The sequence below is a fragment of the Sapajus apella genome, unplaced genomic scaffold (assembly GCF_009761245.1).
Source record: "Sapajus apella isolate SASKATOON/1434 unplaced genomic scaffold, GSC_monkey_1.0 scaffold18, whole genome shotgun sequence".
In the NCBI taxonomy this organism is placed as follows: Eukaryota; Metazoa; Chordata; class Mammalia; order Primates; family Cebidae; genus Sapajus; species Sapajus apella.
In genome coordinates this window covers 18,072,756-18,092,370 of record NW_022436958.1, presented here as the reverse complement: position 1 = coordinate 18,092,370, position 19,615 = coordinate 18,072,756, and the positions used below count along the sequence as shown (strand labels likewise).

The 19,615-nt window shown below is 35.1% G+C and overlaps 1 protein-coding gene across 8 annotated transcripts in view; it reads right to left on the bottom strand.

Moving 5' to 3' along the window:
• The window catches only part of GALNT13 (polypeptide N-acetylgalactosaminyltransferase 13), a 593,565-nt gene that overhangs the window by 113,767 nt on the left and 460,183 nt on the right, over window positions 1–19,615 (bottom strand). The window lies entirely within an intron of this gene.

Genomic DNA, 19,615 nt, shown 5'->3' with positions numbered 1-19,615 from the left:
TCCGAAGAATTTCTGCCCTTGTTTTAATTCTCCACATAGTGGATCCTAAGGCATTTCTAATTAGAGAAAAAGTTGTAAAGCATCTGGAATTTGATTTTTTTTTTTTTAGCAACAGCCCAATATTCTGAGTTTCTTTGTATTTTTGCCTCTATGTTTTTTCTTTTTTATTAGAGAATTCCTAAGTCTCATTTTGCCCATATTTTTAACCACACAGTGGAGTCCTAAGATGTCCTCCAGTGGTCATGTATCCCAACAACAATTCCCAGTTAACTCTCCTAAAAGCCCAAAATGTATTTTTCCTTCTCTCTCCATCTAGAATTCAAAATATACCTTTCTAGAATTCTATTCACTCAAGCAAGTTGCACTAATTCTTATCCGTGCAATTAATCATTAATGGTGATGGCATAATGAGATGCTTTAGAAATAAGAGAAATTAGATTTTCTGGTTGGAGGGGTGGTAGTACTGCAAGATCATATCATTTAAACGGAACAAAAGAATAGAATAACACCTAGGTCTGGTTGTTTTCCCACCATTTCTTAATTATGTATCCACGGGCATTATTAAACTACAATATCTTAAGCTGGAATCTTCATAGGATAAATGAAGACAACACTTACATCACAGGATTTTTTGCAAAGATTAAATGGGATAATGGATTTAGATGTAAATACATTTCAACAATTTTTCCCCATGATGTCAAGCTAACATTTTCACCGGTTTTATTTTATTCCTTTGTGAAAGCATTGATATCAGCTCAGGGCTGTTTTCTGCAGAAAAATTCTGATGTCCTTTAACACTGTCAGAATGGTATTTGTTAGTTGGGAGATAAAAGGATGACAGAACGGCAACATAGCAGTTTGCTGGAAGTCTTCGTCAGGCCAGTCAACAAGCAAGAACTCCTTCTATTTGTTAACTATGTAGTATTAATTTTCATTAAATTTTGCGAATTCCTACTATGTGATTATGCAATTTGCAAACAGTCTTTTGTGTTTTAAAAGCAGAAAATTTTAGATCTGAGGTTAATGACACTACCTAGTAAGGAATTTGTAAAGATCATAGAGACGGTATACATAAAATTATTCTTAGCAACAAATTCTATCAAGTAATGGGTCATAAGACAAGGAGAGAGAAAATCGTGTCTCTTTAGAGCTGTATTCATATTTCTAAGCCACTAAGGTGCCACTTACTGAAATATTCTGTCTATAAATAGACACAAGTGACAGAATAACATATCCTCTCAAAATGCAAAATGTTCTTCTCAGGGGTTCAATTAGTCACAGTAAAAACAGTCAGAGCAGCTATCTTCCCAAGCTTGAATAGCTCTTAACATTTTTCTTCAAAATATCTTTATAAACTATTATCTCATTTCATGCAACCAAAATCCCTGGAAGGACTCCTGTCCTTTTCTGATTATATCAGTAATTAGGGATGAACTTGATTCACTGTATATATCAATGTTGTAGCCATGATTTGAGACCACAAATTCAAGAAGATCTTCAAGATCTCATCATAGGTAAGTTGCATTCAAGTCAAAAAAACTGCAACAAAAGGGATGCTAGGCAGCGGCATGCCTGTCATTTATTGACTGACTGGATGTTTAAGTTTCAAACATTAGTAGTGAATACTAAAATATATTCTTGAAAAAATAAAAGCTCTAGCATTGTATTGTATTATAGCAGGCTTATGAGATCACATCCTAATTGTATCTCTTACACAATGAAATTGCTTGTTTGCTTTTCACTTTGAAAATTTCTTAATGTGTCATTCATCATTTTGTCTTCAGTAACCAGCAGTGCGCCTATTAAAATCACTTTCTTTAAATTAATAAATTTATGAATGAGCAAATATATACATTTAATAAGTTTTCCCTTTCCCTAAACAAACAGCTCCACTCCCTTGAGGCAGGTAACATTTCCTTAATATTTTCTGTGGTACTGTTTACAATAGCAAAGACCTGGAATCAACCCAAATGCCCATTGATGATAGACTGGACAAGGAAAATGTGGCAAATATACACCATGGAATACTATGCAGCCATAAAAAATGATGAGTTCATGTCCTTTGTAGGGACATGGATGAATCTGGAAACCATCATTCTCAGCAAACTGACACAAGAACAGAAAATCAAACACTGCATGTTCTTACTCACAGGCAGGTGTTGAACAATGAGAGCACATGGACACAGGGAGGGGAGTATCACACACTGGGGTTTGTTGGGGGGGACTAGGGGAGGGACAGTGGGGGTGGGGTAGGGAGTTAGGAAGGATAACATGGGGAGAAATGCCAGATACAGGTGATGGGGATGGAGGCAGCAAACTGCATTGCCATGTATGTACCTAAGCATCAATCCTGCATGTTCTGCACATGTACCCCAAAACCTAAAGTGCAATAAAATATATTTTAAAAAATATATTTTTTCTTTTTAAAAATTAATTTCACTCAGTTTTCGAATCTAAATCTTAGAATATCCTCCAAGTTTCTGGTATCTTCCTTTAGGAGACCTGGCTGGAGCAAGAGCTGATGCCCCACATGTTTAGCTCCACAGGGCAGGGCAGGGTTTGTGGTAAAGTAAAAAGAGATGTCAGGCCAGGTGTGGCCGCCCACCCCTGTAATCCCAGCACTTTGGGAGGCCAAGGTGGGTGAATCGCAAGGTCAGGAGATCGAGACCATCCTGGGCAGCACAGTGAAAACCTGTCTCTACTAAAATATAAAAAATTAGTCGGGCATGGCGGTATGCACCTGTAGTCCCAGCTACTTGGGAGGCTGAGGCAGGAGAATTGCTTGAACCTGGGAGATGGAGGTGGCAGTGAGCCAAGATGGCGCCACTGTACTCCAGCCTGATGACAGAGCAAGACTCCATCTAAAAAAAACAAAAGAGATGCCAGACGTAAAACCCAGATCCACTCTATGAGTTTGTATTCTAATAATGTATTTGATCTCTCTGATCCTTGTCTCTAAAATGAGTGTGACAAATTCATACTAAATATAATGCTTGCAACGTACTTGGTAAATAGATGTTCAAATATGGTACTAAGAACAGTGAGATTAAATCAGGCAAATGAAACAATGCGCTCCATAGAAAAGAAAAAAATGCTGAAAATATTTTAAATATTAAATACCCTAAGAAATGAACACATTTACACACACACACACAGACACTCTTAATTATATACTTTTTATACATATGAATCTACAACTGTATAATATTGTATAAGTCAGTGGTTAGCACATTTTTTTGTAAAGGATCGGAGACTAAATAGTCTTTGTGAGACATACAGTCTGTTAAACCTATTCAATTTTGCTGTAGTAGAGCTGAGACAGCCATACATAACACAGAAACAAATGAGCAAATGTGTGTTATAATTACAGTTTTTTAAGAACACTTAAATCTGAATTTTATAGAATTTTGATGAAATATACTTAATTTGATTAAAAAGTCATTTAGAAATGTAAAATGTAAAAAAAAAATATTCTAGTTCATAGGCCATAAAACAAACACAGACAGACAGCAGCCTGGATTTGTTCTATGGCCATATATTGCCATAGTTAACCTCTGGTATAAACCAAGCCATATATACTGAAATTTAGCGGTGATTTAAGGAGTTTAAGATTAATGTTTACAGTTTGTCTTATGTGCTAACTTAAGAACTCAACCACCTTTTTGAGAGGTGATATTAACTTTTATTGTTAGTATCTTTGAATTATCTCAGTATTCAACCCTTATTAGATCATGTTTTCCTACCTCCATTCTCTTGGTGAGCTCATCGAGTATGCCTTGACCTTAAAATTATCTAAACATTGATGGATCCAAAATTAGTATCTCCAGCCTGAAAATTTTCCCTAAACACTAGACTCCATTTGAATGGAGATGTTTAGCAGAGTTTTTATTATACAAGTACATCTCAAACTAAACACATATAAAATTAGACTCAATCTTCTTCCTAAACCTGTCTCTTCCCCAAGTCTAACTCAGTTTATGACAAATCTTCCTTCTATTTGTTCAGGCTCAAAACTTTGAGTCATCTTTAAATGTTTTGTCTCACAACACACATCCATTCCACGTGCAAACACTTTTGGCTCTGTCTTTAAAATATATCTGGAATACAATCATTTCTTGACATCTGTTACCACTGTCATCTCATGCCTGGATTATCACAATAAGCTCCCAAATGGTCTTGCTGTTACACGCTCAGATATTTACAGTTTATTTTCCATACAAGATTCAGAGTGATTTGTTACAATCTAAGTTAGATCATGTCATTCCTTTTTCCAGAACAGGACATAATTTTCTCACTTCGAAAAATATGCCAGAGTCCTTGCTGTGTCCTCCAAAGCCCTATGTCAGTGGCCTGTGTGCCTCTTTTCCTCTCCTCCTTCTTCCCCAACTCGTCTGACCTCATGTTCTATAACTTCTCACTTTGCTGCAGCCACATGGGTCTCCTTGATATATTTCAAGCATGACAGTCCCACCTATGTCTGGAATACTATACCTTTTGTTTGTAACAAAGTTTTTTGCTTAAATGTTATTATCTCAATGAGGCAATCCCCAATTATGGATCTTTTTAACACTGCATTCCACACTTCCATCTCAGCAGCTTCATTTTTCTCCATATCATTGTCATCACTTAACATACATTGCACATTTTAGCTTTTTAAAATCACTGCCACTAGAATGTAAGTATCACCAGAGCACAGATTTTTTTTTATTTTTTACCTGTTTCTTTCACCGTGGCGCTCTCTGGTGACAAAGAATGGTACCTGGCACAGTAGGAATTTAAAATATATTTGTTGGATAATTGAACATCTTTTGGGGCTGGCATTGTGAGTGATCTTTAATTTTTTCCTTTGTATATGCCTGCATATTTTATTAGAAAGAAGTAAAAGCTAATGTAGAGTTTAAATCAAGATATACAAATGTTGGGTTCTAGCCCTTGATATGTTACTTTATATGTGTGTCTTCTTGGGTTATTTCAAAAGTCTATGACTTGAGATTTTTATCTTTATGACTAAAATATGTATTACATAATATATAATTGTAAACCTATACATGCACATACTACACACATGAAGTACAAAGTTATCTGCCTAACTTACCTATTATTGGAAGGATAAAATCTGATAAATGTGTTAAGGATATCTGGTAAACTCTTAGTTGTTCAAATATTAGATCATTACCAAGGGAGGATACTATATATTTTTGCACTAATCATTTTAGGCTAAGCAATAACTCAATTACATTTACATATTTATTTTGTCCCATGGACTTTGTAATGTGAATTTAATGTGGGACTAGTTCTGAATCTCAATTTAGGATGATAGTACAGTGATTTTTCTTCAGCTATGAAAGAAAAGGAAGAAGAGACTTGAAAAACAAATTCCTTTTACCATCAACAGCAATATATTACATCAGGCAACACAAGGAATAATAAAAAAGAAATGAATCAAAAAAACATTTTATTAAATTGAAGTCATCATCAAGAAAACTCAGTGTGAACTGACATTAAGAGCCAAACAATTTTCCTGCATTGTGTTTGGAGAATATATGTCTGTTTTATCAATGAGGAGGGCCAGGAACAGTAGCATGCACCTGTATAGTCCCAGCTACAGGTAAGGTTGAAATGGGATGATCATTTGAACTCAGGAGTTCTAGGCCCTCTGGGCAACATAGTGAGACCTTGTCTCCAAAAGGTAAATAAATAAATAAATAAATAAATGAAGAGGGATGAGGAAAGAAGAGGAATAAGGAAATGCAAGTAGAAAATAAAGAATGAGGGAATCTTATCACTTTAACCATGTTAGAAAGTTGAAGCAGTAGAGATCTGCACAGGCAATGGAAATGATATTATGCTTGGCTGTCTTAGGAAATGTCAGAGTCTATTACTTGAAAGCCATATATTCTAATTCTTTCTATGTCTACGATTTTGAAGACAGAAATAGAATACACAGTTTTTTAAAAAATGAGTTTATATAATGTCACCTAATACACTTGCAAAATATCTCTGTGGTAAAAAAACATAAAATATATATTTACAAAACATGCATTGCAACTGAGAGTATATTTCACCTGCTGATAAGCCTCTAGTGATTTGAAATAAAATCCTTCCCAGCCACTCACTGGGAAATAAGCCATCAGGTTGAAAAAAAATCTGGCATATACAGAGAGCAAGCTCAGGTACCAAAACTGATTATGAAAATAAAGGTTTTTTTTAACTACTAAAAGCAGTTCAAATCATTTGTTGGAAATAAGAATTTAAATCAACAACTGGAAAAACCTAATCATGTAATATATATTGTCACTGAAGTAGATACCCATTTCTGTGTGTGTGAACTGAACGCAATTCAGTATTAAAGCTCTTTGTAGGCTGAGCACGGTGGCTCATGCCTGTAATCCCAGCACTCTGGGAAGCCGAGGTGGGTGGATCACAAGGTCAGGAGATTGAGATCATCCTGGCCAACATGGTGAAACCCCATCCCTACTAAAAATACAAAAAAGTTAGCCGGGTGTGGTGGCACATGCCTGTAATCCCAGCTACTCAGGTGGGTGAGGCAGGAGAATCACTTGAACCCGGGAGGTGGAGGTTGCAGTGAGCTGAGATTACGCCACTGTACTCCAGCTTGGGCGACAGAGTGAGACTCCATCTCCAAAAACAAAACAAAACAAAATCTTTGTAAAATTTCACCACAAATGCTATTCCTTATTTTTATTTAATTATTTACAATCAAACACATCTCTATAATTTCCTTTCAAATAATGAGTATATTTCAAACATCACATTTGGCCAACACAGTTCCTGAATTATTAATAGAGGGTGGTAAGTACTAAAGTACATCAGAGTTTGAAATTCTAGCCTCAAATACGCCCATTATTTTGTTGAATCACAGAAAGAAAAGTTAGTTACTTATCCAAAGTTCCTCCAAATTATGAAAAACCAATGATACAACAGTATTATTCTTCTTAAAGACTAAGGGAAACCTGAAAGTCTGGAGAAACCATCCTATATAGAAGACACAAGATAATGATAGATATACTAACTGCATATTAGTCTTGGTTTGAAATATATTAATAGAAACTATGAGAAATTCATACTAGTATAATGTATTTGAAAATGACATTCAGAGTGTCAGTTAAATAAAAGCAGGATGTGGGTCTGGTTTTGCCCATGATTGAATGCGTAACATGTAGTAGATGCTTAGTAAACATTTGCCTAATGAGTTAAACAATTTTTACAACTATATTATCTTTGGTTTAGTTACTTTTCTCCAAAGTGCATTATGTACCTCTGCTCAGTATTTAAAAACGTCTTATTTAATACCAAATTGCATCAACCATGTCTATTTTCTGTGTTTTGATACTTTGAGGTATAAGGCCCTGAAGACTCTTGTTAGACAATTCCTAGATATAACAGACAATTCATGAGGGAGCCTGGCTTTCAAATGCAAACCAATCATGACAGAGTCCACACCTTAACTACCTTCTCTGTAAGGTTCTCAAACTCTGGGCCATTATCCATCAGCCCTAAATTTCCCAGTGCCTGGTATCAGAAAACTAGGAACTATCCTTATGTCTACTGAAATTATTCCTACTACTTAATCCTAAACCTGATCACCTTGCCTTGCTCATTTCTTCTCATAGAAACCATGATAGGGGCTCTTGTCCACATTTTACCCACTCTGCTTCCTGACTGACCCTTGGGCCTCCCCATGTGGTCCTGCGTGGTGTGCCATGCCTCGTGTTTCCAAGAATCTGTGAGTACAATAAATAAAACTCCTTGCTCAAAATAGTAATTTCCATGTCTGCCTGTCTGGCCATCCCTAATTGAAACAAATCCTAGGTAGCCTTAAAATGTAATTCCTCAGTGAAAATGTTTCTATTCAACATGTTGGCAATAAAACTTAACTCCACATACGAGAAAAAATGACAGGGAAAAAGAACAATGAAAGGCTTTTCACATATGAAGTTGACAAAGATTTTAAATTGGTTATTCTGTATATAATTTGATGCAAACTCTCTATAGAACACTGTGGTAATACTTAAACCAACATAGTAACAATTAACTCAGCTTCTAATTTTAAAAACCTAGCTAAAATGCCTAATGGAATAGTGTTCTGTTAAAAATATATTATGTGAAAGTTGATCATGCAAATTGGATTATTTGAGTCATACTCAACTAAATCAGGGTCTAGAGGCCAGGGGGACAAAGCACTCAGGGCACACAGCATTGCTCTAGAAAGGAAATTCTCTGCAAGTCTGGCTGCTGAAATTGCCTATTATAACCTGAGACAAGTTTTATTTACAACTACTGAAATAGCCTGCTACAACACTAGGACTAATTTTACTTGCTGCTGTCACCCACCAGTTGAAGCTTGCCAGTTCCCCAAAGCTTTACTAATTTAATACCAATGAGCTTTTCCTTGGACCACCTACAACATTCTTCTTTTTTATAACACCCCAAACTTTCTCTTTGTTCTTCCGACATATCAAAGACCACTTGGTCTCTAAGTTTGCCTCAACTGCAATTCTTTATTCCCGAACAAAATGTTAAATTTAGACTTGTGTTTACATTTCTTTTTGACTTGGACAATCAATATATACTATATATGTTATATCTATGGCCTATGGAAAATATATAATACATTGCTCAAAAATATATTTAAACATCATAATTCCACATTTATAACAAAATGTGTACTTAAATATTCATATAACAAAAGTTGGAATGCTAAGCACTAACATTCTAATAATTATCACTATGTCATATGATTAGGGGTTTTAAAAAATACTTCATTTTAAATTTTAAAACATTTCAAAAGTAGAGAAAGTAAGCTATATAGCCACAATCTAGATGTAACAAAGTCAATTATTTTACCATATTAGCTTCAGTTTTCTTTGTAAAAAATAAAACATTTGAAATATAGATAAAAGCCTCACTTAATCCTTTTAATTGCTGATAATTTACCAATAAAGCAATTATCATTCATATGTACTTTTTACAAGGTATCCACAGTAAACATACATTACTCTGTAATGAGTAAGACCCCACATTTTAAGTTTACCTAGGGTATTACAATGTCTCTTCATATTGAACTAATATTAACCTGCATCACTATATTCCATTTTATAAATTATTAACTAAGCATTTCAATTTAAACCTTGGCCTTAACTTAGAATACCTGTTATGTGGGGCCTGGCACTGTACCAGAGACTGCCAAACATATCGGGCATATTTTAACAGGCATACATGTGCAATTTTCATAGAGAAATAATTTCACAATTAAAAAATTATATTAATTGGAGATGGTATATTTGAAAAGTTACTCTGATTATAATAATTTTTGCTTAGATGTTATTCAGAAAATTGAACTAGAAAAAAGCCTAATATTCTGGACAAATTAGGAGTGTTATCACAGTAGTTTACCCAGTTGAGTGAACCAAGAGGACTCTGTTGTCAAGAAGCCCCACTGCAGAGAGAGAGCTAAGTTAACTAAAAGTAATTTCACTCTGGATTTCCTTACTAATGAGTGTTAGAACATTAAAACTTTAAACAACCATAACCAAATTCCAAGTAATAATTACTACAAATGGCTTTTACTAAGAAAATAAATTAGACCATTTTCAAACTAATTTTATAATTATAGTAAAAAAAAGACTTGTGGTTTTATTATTTGCTTGGATAAAGGAAACTTTCTAGGATTTCTGATTTTAAATTCTAAAAGCATTATTTAAATATAACCATACTTTAAATAAAATGCTTCATCAACACAGTAACTTTTCATTGTTTTTCATGCTTAATAGGAGATTCTAAACAAAATGAGCCCTCTTGGTGACTTGAAATTTAAATCTGCCCCCTTGGTCTCACAAATGAGCTGGAAGCCAAGATTATCTCTGATGTGAATGCAATCGTCCTCACTGTTGGGCATGGTTTCTAACAGTCTGGACTGGGAAAGCCCTGTGGTGTTCCTGATGATCACTGAGTAGGTTCGGGTAGGGCAACTTTTAAAAGACCAGTCTGTGGCTCTTGTCTCCATAAACTGCACTGATTATTTAAAATATCTCTACCATTAACCATTTGTATTACCCTGTAGAGTCTGTTCTTTTAATCCCAAACAAGGCAGGGAGCTTGTTTAATCAATTAGAGTTGTAGGTGTGCTAGAAGTTTTATATGCCAGTGACACTGGATTCTTTCTCTGATCTACAATTCATGTGGATTCAGTCTTTTAGTATTCTGTATTTGTCACTAATCTTAACAGATAAATGTTTTCATACGTTAGTCATCTTTGAATTCCTAAGGATTTCTAACAAAGTACCAAGTAAATATTTAATGTGTAAACACTAAAAATTACATAAATTTAGACTTAACAGAGATATAAGAGATAAAGTTGTCAAGTCAAAAGGAACCTTGCTTCTTTTGGTTGTATTTGTTACTTATTCCAGCAGTTTAACTTCAAATGATTTATATATTAAGAACGGGCAGTCCAGGCTTGGTGGCTCACACCTGTAATACCAGCACTTTAGGAGGCCGAGGCAGGTGGATCATGAGGTCAAGAGATAGAGAACATCCTGGCCAACATGGGGAAACCCTCTATCTACAAAAATTACAAAATTTAGCTGGTTGTAGTGGTAGGTGCCTGTAGTCCCAGCTACTCAAGAGGCTGAGGCAAGAGATACGCTTGCACTCCAGCCTGGCAACAGAGCAAGACTCCACCTCAAAAAAATTAAGAATGGGCAAATATTCAGTTTCAAAAATATTCATTTTTATGCTGTTTATAAGAGATTACATGCCCTAGAATCCCACTAATTAGGGTTTGGATAAATAATTTTGGTTTATCAAAATTTGATTGATAAGAGAAAATTATGCATAACTAATGAAGCATATAATTTCTAACAAAAAATGTTCAACGTATGTAAGTTGTTTTTTTATCTACCTAGAAGTTAGAAAATACAAGAATTTTCAGTAGTTATCACTGATATTGGAGTTATAGTTGTATTCATAACTATATATAAATGTATACACATCTGTATAAAAACACATTTTTCTAAATATGTTCATTTTATAAAATATATATGAATTATTACAACAATTAAAGTATTTCATTGATTATACAAAGTGGTTCTTTAGCCAGGGATTCTAGTCATGCATTAAAGAACTTATATAACTGTTTAGGAAGTTTTATCCTTTGAAAATAGGAAATTCAATTACATTATTGGGTTTGAAATAATGTTTATCATTTGCCATTTGTCGAACAAAATAATTGAGGAAAGCAAAAACAAATTGCACATCTTCAATTGTGCAAAACATTTTCAATGACTTGTCTTACTTTTCTCTATTTTATATTAGTTTTTAATTCACTTGAAATAGCAATCAAGTTTTCATACCTGTTTAACTACAAAAGAAATGCTGAAAAATGTTTCAAAATATCAGTTGAACAATGACTAATAGCAGTTACAAATGCACAGCCCCTGCTTTTGTAAAGGCAGTTAGCAGCTTATCCCTCCTCCTAGACAAATTAAAAGGACTTTCTCCCTGTTAAGAGAAAATGATAGTAGTTCTACTAAATTTGCAAGTGGCAGCTCACACTTCACTTGAGTTTAGCCTTTTGTTTTAACAAATGAAAATAATCCAGTGTCTTTGCTTGGATACTAATCATGGAAGATAATATCACAGTGGCCTATTTCTACAATTGTAGTAACTTGCAAAGCTTCACAGACAGCTGAGTTCATTATGTTGAAGTTGTCAATCACATAGGCAATCATTTATGCTGCTTTTGAACTCTCGTTATGTTTCCTCATGGACGATTTTTTTTTTCTCTTTTATATGACGTTAAAACATTCCATTCTGTCTCCTTCACAATTGTCATTCTAGAAGATCCCCATAAGATTTCTTTTGCTGAACAGAGAAATACAATACTTTGTTCATTCAACTAATGTTGGAGATATGATTCCTCAGGCTAATCTTAAAAAACTTTGGAAATAATATTTTACTATTACATTGAGAATTCCTTTCTACCTAACTTATGAATAACTATAGGATGCAACAGTATTCTACACCCTGTAAGTTCATTATAAATTCACACAGCATCCACCAAGATAACTCATTTATGACTATGAAATCAATAAACAACCTTTAAACTAAATTGGAACTTAAATTATTATCAATACTAGAGAAATTTTAAGCTGTAAATATGACAGAGAGCAATGTCGAAAAACTGTTGTGGGCTTTTAGTCCTGATCATCTAACCTCCACTACATCAAAACATTTTTGTGGGGTCCCCATTTCGGACAAAGGCAGTAACCACTCACTTATTTGCTTGTATCAGAAAACTTGTCATCATTCTTCTCTCTTAATTGCAAACTTTCTAACCATCAGTACAGTTTGTCGTTTCTACCTCCAAAATATTCCTGGACTTTGTATCCATTCTCACTACAAACACAGGTTTGGGCAATCAACATTTTATACTTGGTTTATTACAATACACTTTGCATCCAATTCCTTTTCCATAAAACAGCCAGAGTGATTCACTTTCCACCTACTTCCTTAACTCGCAGCCAGTTGCCCTTTGAGATAAACTTCAGGCTGCTGCTTAACTCTTCAATGATACTAAATGTCTCACTTTTCGTCCTATATAGCATCATTCTCTTAATTCTCTGCAGGGACAAATTGTGATCCTTCTGGCAGAAATACTACGTTTTTCCACTAGTCTTCTTTTACCCTAGCTAACTTCTATTCAGCATAAAAGTCACTTTACTCAGAAAGACTGTGAGCTCCTACAACTATTTTCAGAAGACTTCCCGTACATTTTCATTCTACACCCTACTTTTCAACTGCATACTAACTGCTTATTTACTTGTCTTTATTTACTTCTATATGGTAACATTAAAGAAGATTGGGGGTATAATCTTTTGTTCAACAACTGTTAAAGAAAAAATAGATTCACGATTTGACAGCAGAAGGCATTAATGTACATTTTATCATAACTCAAATTTATTGACAAATGAGCAGAACTATCTAATTTTCTTCCAGATCAGAAGTTTCAACTTCTTATCCTTATCTGAGTATCTAAATAATGTCATTATTCCAAAGCATTGAAATTCTTTTATATTGTTCCAAATGTGTTTTCTCTCCTTTTCAAGGGATGGGGAATTTTCTGCTTTCTGGACAAATAAAATCCACTTTTCTCTCACAAGCAAGTTTCCTGTGGTATAGATGAGCTCTTACACTGCCAAAACACCAAGGGTATTAAACACAATAGACTATTGGGACCCTTCTCTGTAAGGGCCCTTTGTTGGAGTAGTTATCTCTTTCCTATGTCCCTTCATAAATATATCCACATGAATAGAGTGCAACACTTCAATAAGTGAAAAATCCTCATTCAGCACCAAGTTGAAGCAGATAAACAGTCTTCCATTATTACCAAGGTTTCTGAATATTCGAGTCATGTACTTTTTCTTTTCCCAAACTTCTCTATTCTCTGCTACTTATTCAAGCCCTCTTTTTCCACTTTTTCAGAGCACACTTATTTCTAAAGGGTAGGGGCAGGGGGAAGTTGAAAACATCATGGTTTCTAAAAAGTCAGTGTTTCCTTAGTCTCTACTGAGTCACAGGTGCAGAGCTAGGGAGGCCCTGGCAATACAGAAAGGAAAAGACAGGGCTCCTAGATATTTTTCCTTATTTTGGGGAAAGTCAGGCTCATATAAAAGGTCATTCTAAAGCCATGTGACATTTTAAAATCAAGGTAACTCCACAGAAGCATTGAGAATGGAGTCATTAATTCTGCTTGGAAAAAATTAGGAAAAGGAGTTATGTGTAGGGAAGCTTCCAAGAGGCATACACCTATGGGTTTTTTGTATTGCTACTACAAAACATTCAGATAACTGAAAGTAATTAAAGTATGTACATAAGATAGATTTCTTATTCTTCATTTGCTTTTATCACATAAGAAAACTGATGACTTTTCAGCACTTGCCTTTAGAATCGAGTTAAATATAATTTCATAACTTTGCTCAATTTCAACCAATAACATTGCTTGAAGTGTTACTGAAATGTTATAGAAAGAGAAAGCTGTGGCCACAGCTAGTGACAAATTTGCAAACAGGGCAACCAGCTGAAACAGGCAGAAGACAAATTCATATTCTGGACACATTGCTCTTGCTGAGTGAAAAACTAGAAGAGGTAGGTGTCCTATAAAGAGGCTCCTCAACTGGTAGGTTTGAGCATTCAGTGGGTAGACAGATGAATCCTATAAAGAGTATTATTTTTAAAAAATACCACATTTTAAAACAATGCAGGAGAGCTTTATGGAACAAATATCATGTCTTTTTAACATCTTACTTGGTTAGACACTCATTATTTTATGTGGGATAGCAAAGGCAGAATCTGTTCCCATTTTACAGATATGTTGCTGAGGAGAGTCAGTGAGATTCAAGAATTTATTAAAACTAGGGAACTCTTGTAAAAACCAAGCTTTGAACATTCTGGCCTCAAGGTCAGCATTTCTGTTTGTTATTTTTAGGCTCAGCAGAGCTAGAAAACACTATCTCTTATAAAAGATGTGTACTCAATGGCAACCTCAATTCTTTTCTCCTTCAGTTTTTCCATTTTTTTTTTATATCAAAGAAAAGGAAATAGGGTATATAAAGATACAGAGGCTAAGTGTGTCTGGATTGCTATCCAAGTGTGAGAACCATGGTGTTTGGAATGCCAACTCCAAGAGGTAATAGTTCAAATATTTTCCATAAATTATTCAACCCAGCACAACAGCATTCAAGCCTGAAATAGATCACATGGAGACAACGCATTGCTATTCAAATTATTCAAACCAGTCAAATGAATTTATTCCTTAATGAAGATTGCCTTGGGCATTTGCCTCCAGAGCTCTTGTGTTTTTCACAAATAACAAATTTACAGTTTGCTATTTCTGCAGCAAGAAGCAGCTATCGGCTTATTCCAAGAGCTAGATGTTTGGTGTTTGGAGGAGAAAAAAAAAATTAAGAGCCATTTCAAATTAGTACTCACTACTCTGAGACAGATGCCCACATGTAATGTATTCTGGTTGTTAACTCACATATCAAAACTACATATAATAGCCAATTAACATTACCTTGTCAAAATTAGATATCTTTGCCTTCCTATGAACACTCTACAAATTTATTTTCATGAAAATATCATGATAGGCACTGTGCCTCACACTTGTCATCCTAGCACTTTGGAAGGCTGAGGTGGAAATGCTGGCTAAGACTTTGAGCCCAGCCTGGGCAACATGGTTAGACCCAGTCTCTACAGTTTTTTTTTTTTTTTTTAAACCTATACTTGCATATTTATTGCAGCAGCAATCACAACAGCAAAGACATAGATTCAACCTATGTAAGTGTCCAACGATCGAAGAAAATGTATATACACACAAACACGGCAATACTATTCAGCCATAAAAATAAAATCATGCTACTTGCAGCAATGTGGATAGAACTGGATGTCATTATTTTAAGTGAAATAAGTCAAACACAGAAAGACAATTTTCTCATTTCTTACCTACTTTTCTATTATTTACCTCCACAAAAATCAACTTTTTTTTTTTTTTAAATTATGCGGGCATGGTGGCATGTACCTGTGATCCCAGCTACTGGAGAGGATGAGGCGAGAGGAGGGCTTGAGCCCAGGAGTTGGGGCTGCAGTGAGCTATGATGATTCCATTGCACCCCAAGCCAGGAAACTTGTTAGGTGCAATGAAAAGTGCTTTTAATAGACATATAGGGGGATTTTTAAACAGTAAAAAAATATATGTAGTTACTGAATAGATTTCAGTGGAGATTTCAGGTGATAATCTTTTCAACTTGTTGCCACGTATTTCCCCCTTCTCTAAAGCTTTTATTACTTTTATCTCATGTACAGCCACTGCCTTGATTAAATTTTTATTTTACATAGCATTTTAATAAGAAAATGGCATAATATTGTAAAGGGGATATTAAAGGGAATATTTATAATGAGCTGTAAGTTTTTTTTGAAGTCCTGATAATGTTTATAAGCACATGAAACAGTGTCCAGGCATATTAATTACTCCATGTCTACTCCTGTATTATCTGTTGTCCTTATCACTCTTCCAGCTGAGTCTAAGGAAATCAAAATTGTCAGAGAAAAATAATTTGTACTATAATTCCTTTGAATTTACATGGTATCAGAGAAATTTAAAACAGTCATTAGAAACTTATTAATGTGAGGAAGGGTTATGTTGTTTAAATTTAGAACATGATTCATTTTGTTATTTGAACCTGTACAATTTCAGTTTCGCTATACTGGACAGCACAACTGAACCCAATGGAAGCTTGGGTTTAGAATAAACTGAGTTTTTGATCTATGGTGTAGTGTGGTCCGAGTGAAAGTTAGTAACCTATTAAGATCTGTTTCAGAGATTTCTGGAAGCAAGAGCTGAATGGCCAAATCACTGGTCCCTGGATAAAGAAAAGGAGCATTGGAGGAGCATTATCAAGCTGGGAACCAAAGAAGCTTCACTCTTAGTTAACTACAGCCTAGTCAGTAAAGAGAAAAGTCAGCTGTACATAAATTAGAGAGCAAGGTGATTACTGTCTGTCTTCTTTACCATATTTAGCTTTGGCAAACAGGTGAAGAACATGAGAATACTTTTATATTCGTTTCACTGCCTTTGTGGTCCTCTTCTTCCCAAGCTGTGGAAGAAGTCATTGCAATTTGACTGGTCTCTGCTGCCAAACATTCACTGATGGTGTTTTACTAGTGAATGGGTTTCCTGGACTCCACTATAAGGAATAGAGGCTTTAGTCTGTCCGGCACTTTCTGCTCCCTTGTGGTTAGAGAGCACGTGCTGGTCATTCTCTCTGCATTTAAACTGCATTTTTAAAATTTACTAGCCTGACTTCCTAGATAAGATTGTGTCTCCTTGCTGTGAGGATGGGTGCATATCATCTGCCTGGCTATCCTAAGGTGATCTTTAGTTCCCATTTGGCTATTATCTTCTTTTGTGCATACTACTTCCACTGGGAACTGGCTGATGTCTTAGTCTATTTAGTGTTTCTATAAAGAAATATCTGAGGCTGGGTAATTTATAAAGAAAAGGAGTTTATTTGGCTCATAATTCTGTGGGCTATACAAGAGCATAACACCAGAATCTATTTCTGGTATGGGCCTCAGGCTGTTTTCAACGATGGCAGAAGGTGAAGGGGAGCCATTCTGCACAGAGATCACATGAGAGAGAAAACAAGAGGCAGGGGTGTGCGGCCAGGCTCTTTTTAACCACCTGCTCTCTCAGGAACTAACAGAGTGAGGACTCACTCACACTGCTCCCTGGGAAGGACATTCATCTTTTCACAATGGATACACTCCCATGACCCAAACACTTCCCATTAGCTCCCACCTCCAACACTGGGATCAAATTTCAAGATCAAATTTCAAGATGAGGTTTGAGGGGCAAACATCCCATCTATAGCAGCTGGGATATGAAGTGAGTGGAAGTATAAGAAATTCACTATGTCTTCTGTTTTCAAAATGTGAAAAACTAGATGTCCAGAGAAACCAAACAGGCAAAAGCAAAGCACATTAAAAAACCCCAAACACTCATAATCCTTTAAAAAGCTGGTAAGTTTGACTGTATTTTAAAAAGAACTTTAATCAACAACATAAGAATAAAATTGCAGGCCGGGTGTGGTGGTTCATGCCTGTAATCCCAACACTTTGGGAGGCCAAGGTGAGTGGATCACCTGAGGTCAGGAATTTGAGACCAGCCTGACCAATATGGTGAAACCCCATCTCTACTAAAAATACAAAAATTAGCCCGGCATGGTGGCCTGTGCTTGTAGTCCCAATGACTCGGGAGGGTGAGGCAGAAGAATAGCTTGAATCCCAGAGATGGACTACTGTTTCATTGAGTAAAGATGGCACTATTGCACTCCAGCCTGAGCGACAGAGACTTGTCTCAACAACAACAAAAAAAGAAAACAAGAAGGAAAAAAAAAGAATAAAATTGCAGACTACGAACTGGGTAGAAACACTTTCAACACCTATAGCCAACAAAGTAGTAGTACAAAGAATATATAAAGAATACAGTCAATAAGGAAAAGATGAAATAAAAATAAAACATGAACAAAATAATGAGCAATCTTTTAAGAGAGGGAGAAATACTGATGATTTGAAAAATAATTGATGCTTAACCTCATGAACAAGATGGCTGCACACACAGAAGCAAATCAATTGCATTTACAGACAGAATTGATTAAAGTTTTTAAAAAGACCATTTTCACATTATACTTGTAAAGCCTGACAACACCACCGCTGGACAAAATGTTGAAGCAAGGATGAGTTTGTGGGTAAAGTTGGCAGAACAACTTTAGAAAAACACTAGGCGTTATCTTGCAACATGTTCAGAAAACATGTTCAGCAATTCTACTTGTAGGTTTATGCCATGGAATGACTGATTGAAACACAGATTTTGATTCAGTATACGTAGGGTGGGGCATTGTTTAACAAGATCCAGGTGATGCTGTTGTTGCTAGTCCCTGGACCACATTCAGTACCAAGCCCTAGAGAATCTCTGACACCTATGCACCAGAAAACATGAAAAATAATGGTCACAGCAATATGATTTACAATAACATACAGTTTGAGACAATGTAAATATCCCTAATTGGTAGCAGGGAAAAATAACTTATGATATAATAAGACCATAGAACATTATATACCAGTGAAAATGAATCAATGTGGATGAGTATTAAAAATATAATGTTGAGCAAAAATTAAATCCCAGAGCAATATATAAATCCAGTTATATAAAAGATCAAAAACAAGCAAATAAACATATGTGATAAACTCAGTAAGAAAGGAAATCAGAAGAATGTTTATTATAATATTCAAGACAGCCCTTGACCCTAGTAGCAGGATGATTAACATGATACAATTAAGATGCAGACAAGGTGCTTTTAAGATAGGATTAGTACCTAGTTTTTAAGCAGCATGCTAGGCACAAAGATATTTTCATATAATTCTTTAAACTGCATTTTATCATATGAATGCTGTTTTTATAAAAAACAGAAGTACTCTACACTACGCTCCTCTTAAAAATATAAATACAAGTGTATAAAATAGAAAAGTGAGGTTAACAAAATAAAAAGTGAAAATCAAAATGCATGAAATCATACCTTGTATGACAATTTACAAAATTTGAAGGAAAAATGCATAATTTAGAAAAGAAAATTCTTCCAGGGTAATATCAAATTTATAGCTCTCTGGTGTTGTAATTTGATCCTGATTGTCTTTAAATGTACAGTACATTGTTAGCAGTACATCCCTTAAACTGTCTTCTATAAAGACTTTTGGTAGAAAATACAAATCACATATCAATAGTATTCCTGTGTAAGAGATTAAATTGCAGTAATGTGACATTGCTGATTAAGGTCACTTATGTCAGTTCTGAAAACCAAATAAGCAGGACAGGCTTCAGAATATATTATTAAAATTAAGGCGTGCTCCATCAAAATAAAAGTGCACTACATAGCTACTTAGAGTTGGGTCCAATGACGACCAATAAGAGGTTTCTTCAGGGAAGTGAATTAGTTCCCCCTGGCTCCAAACTTGTGTTTAACTGCAAAGCCCCAAC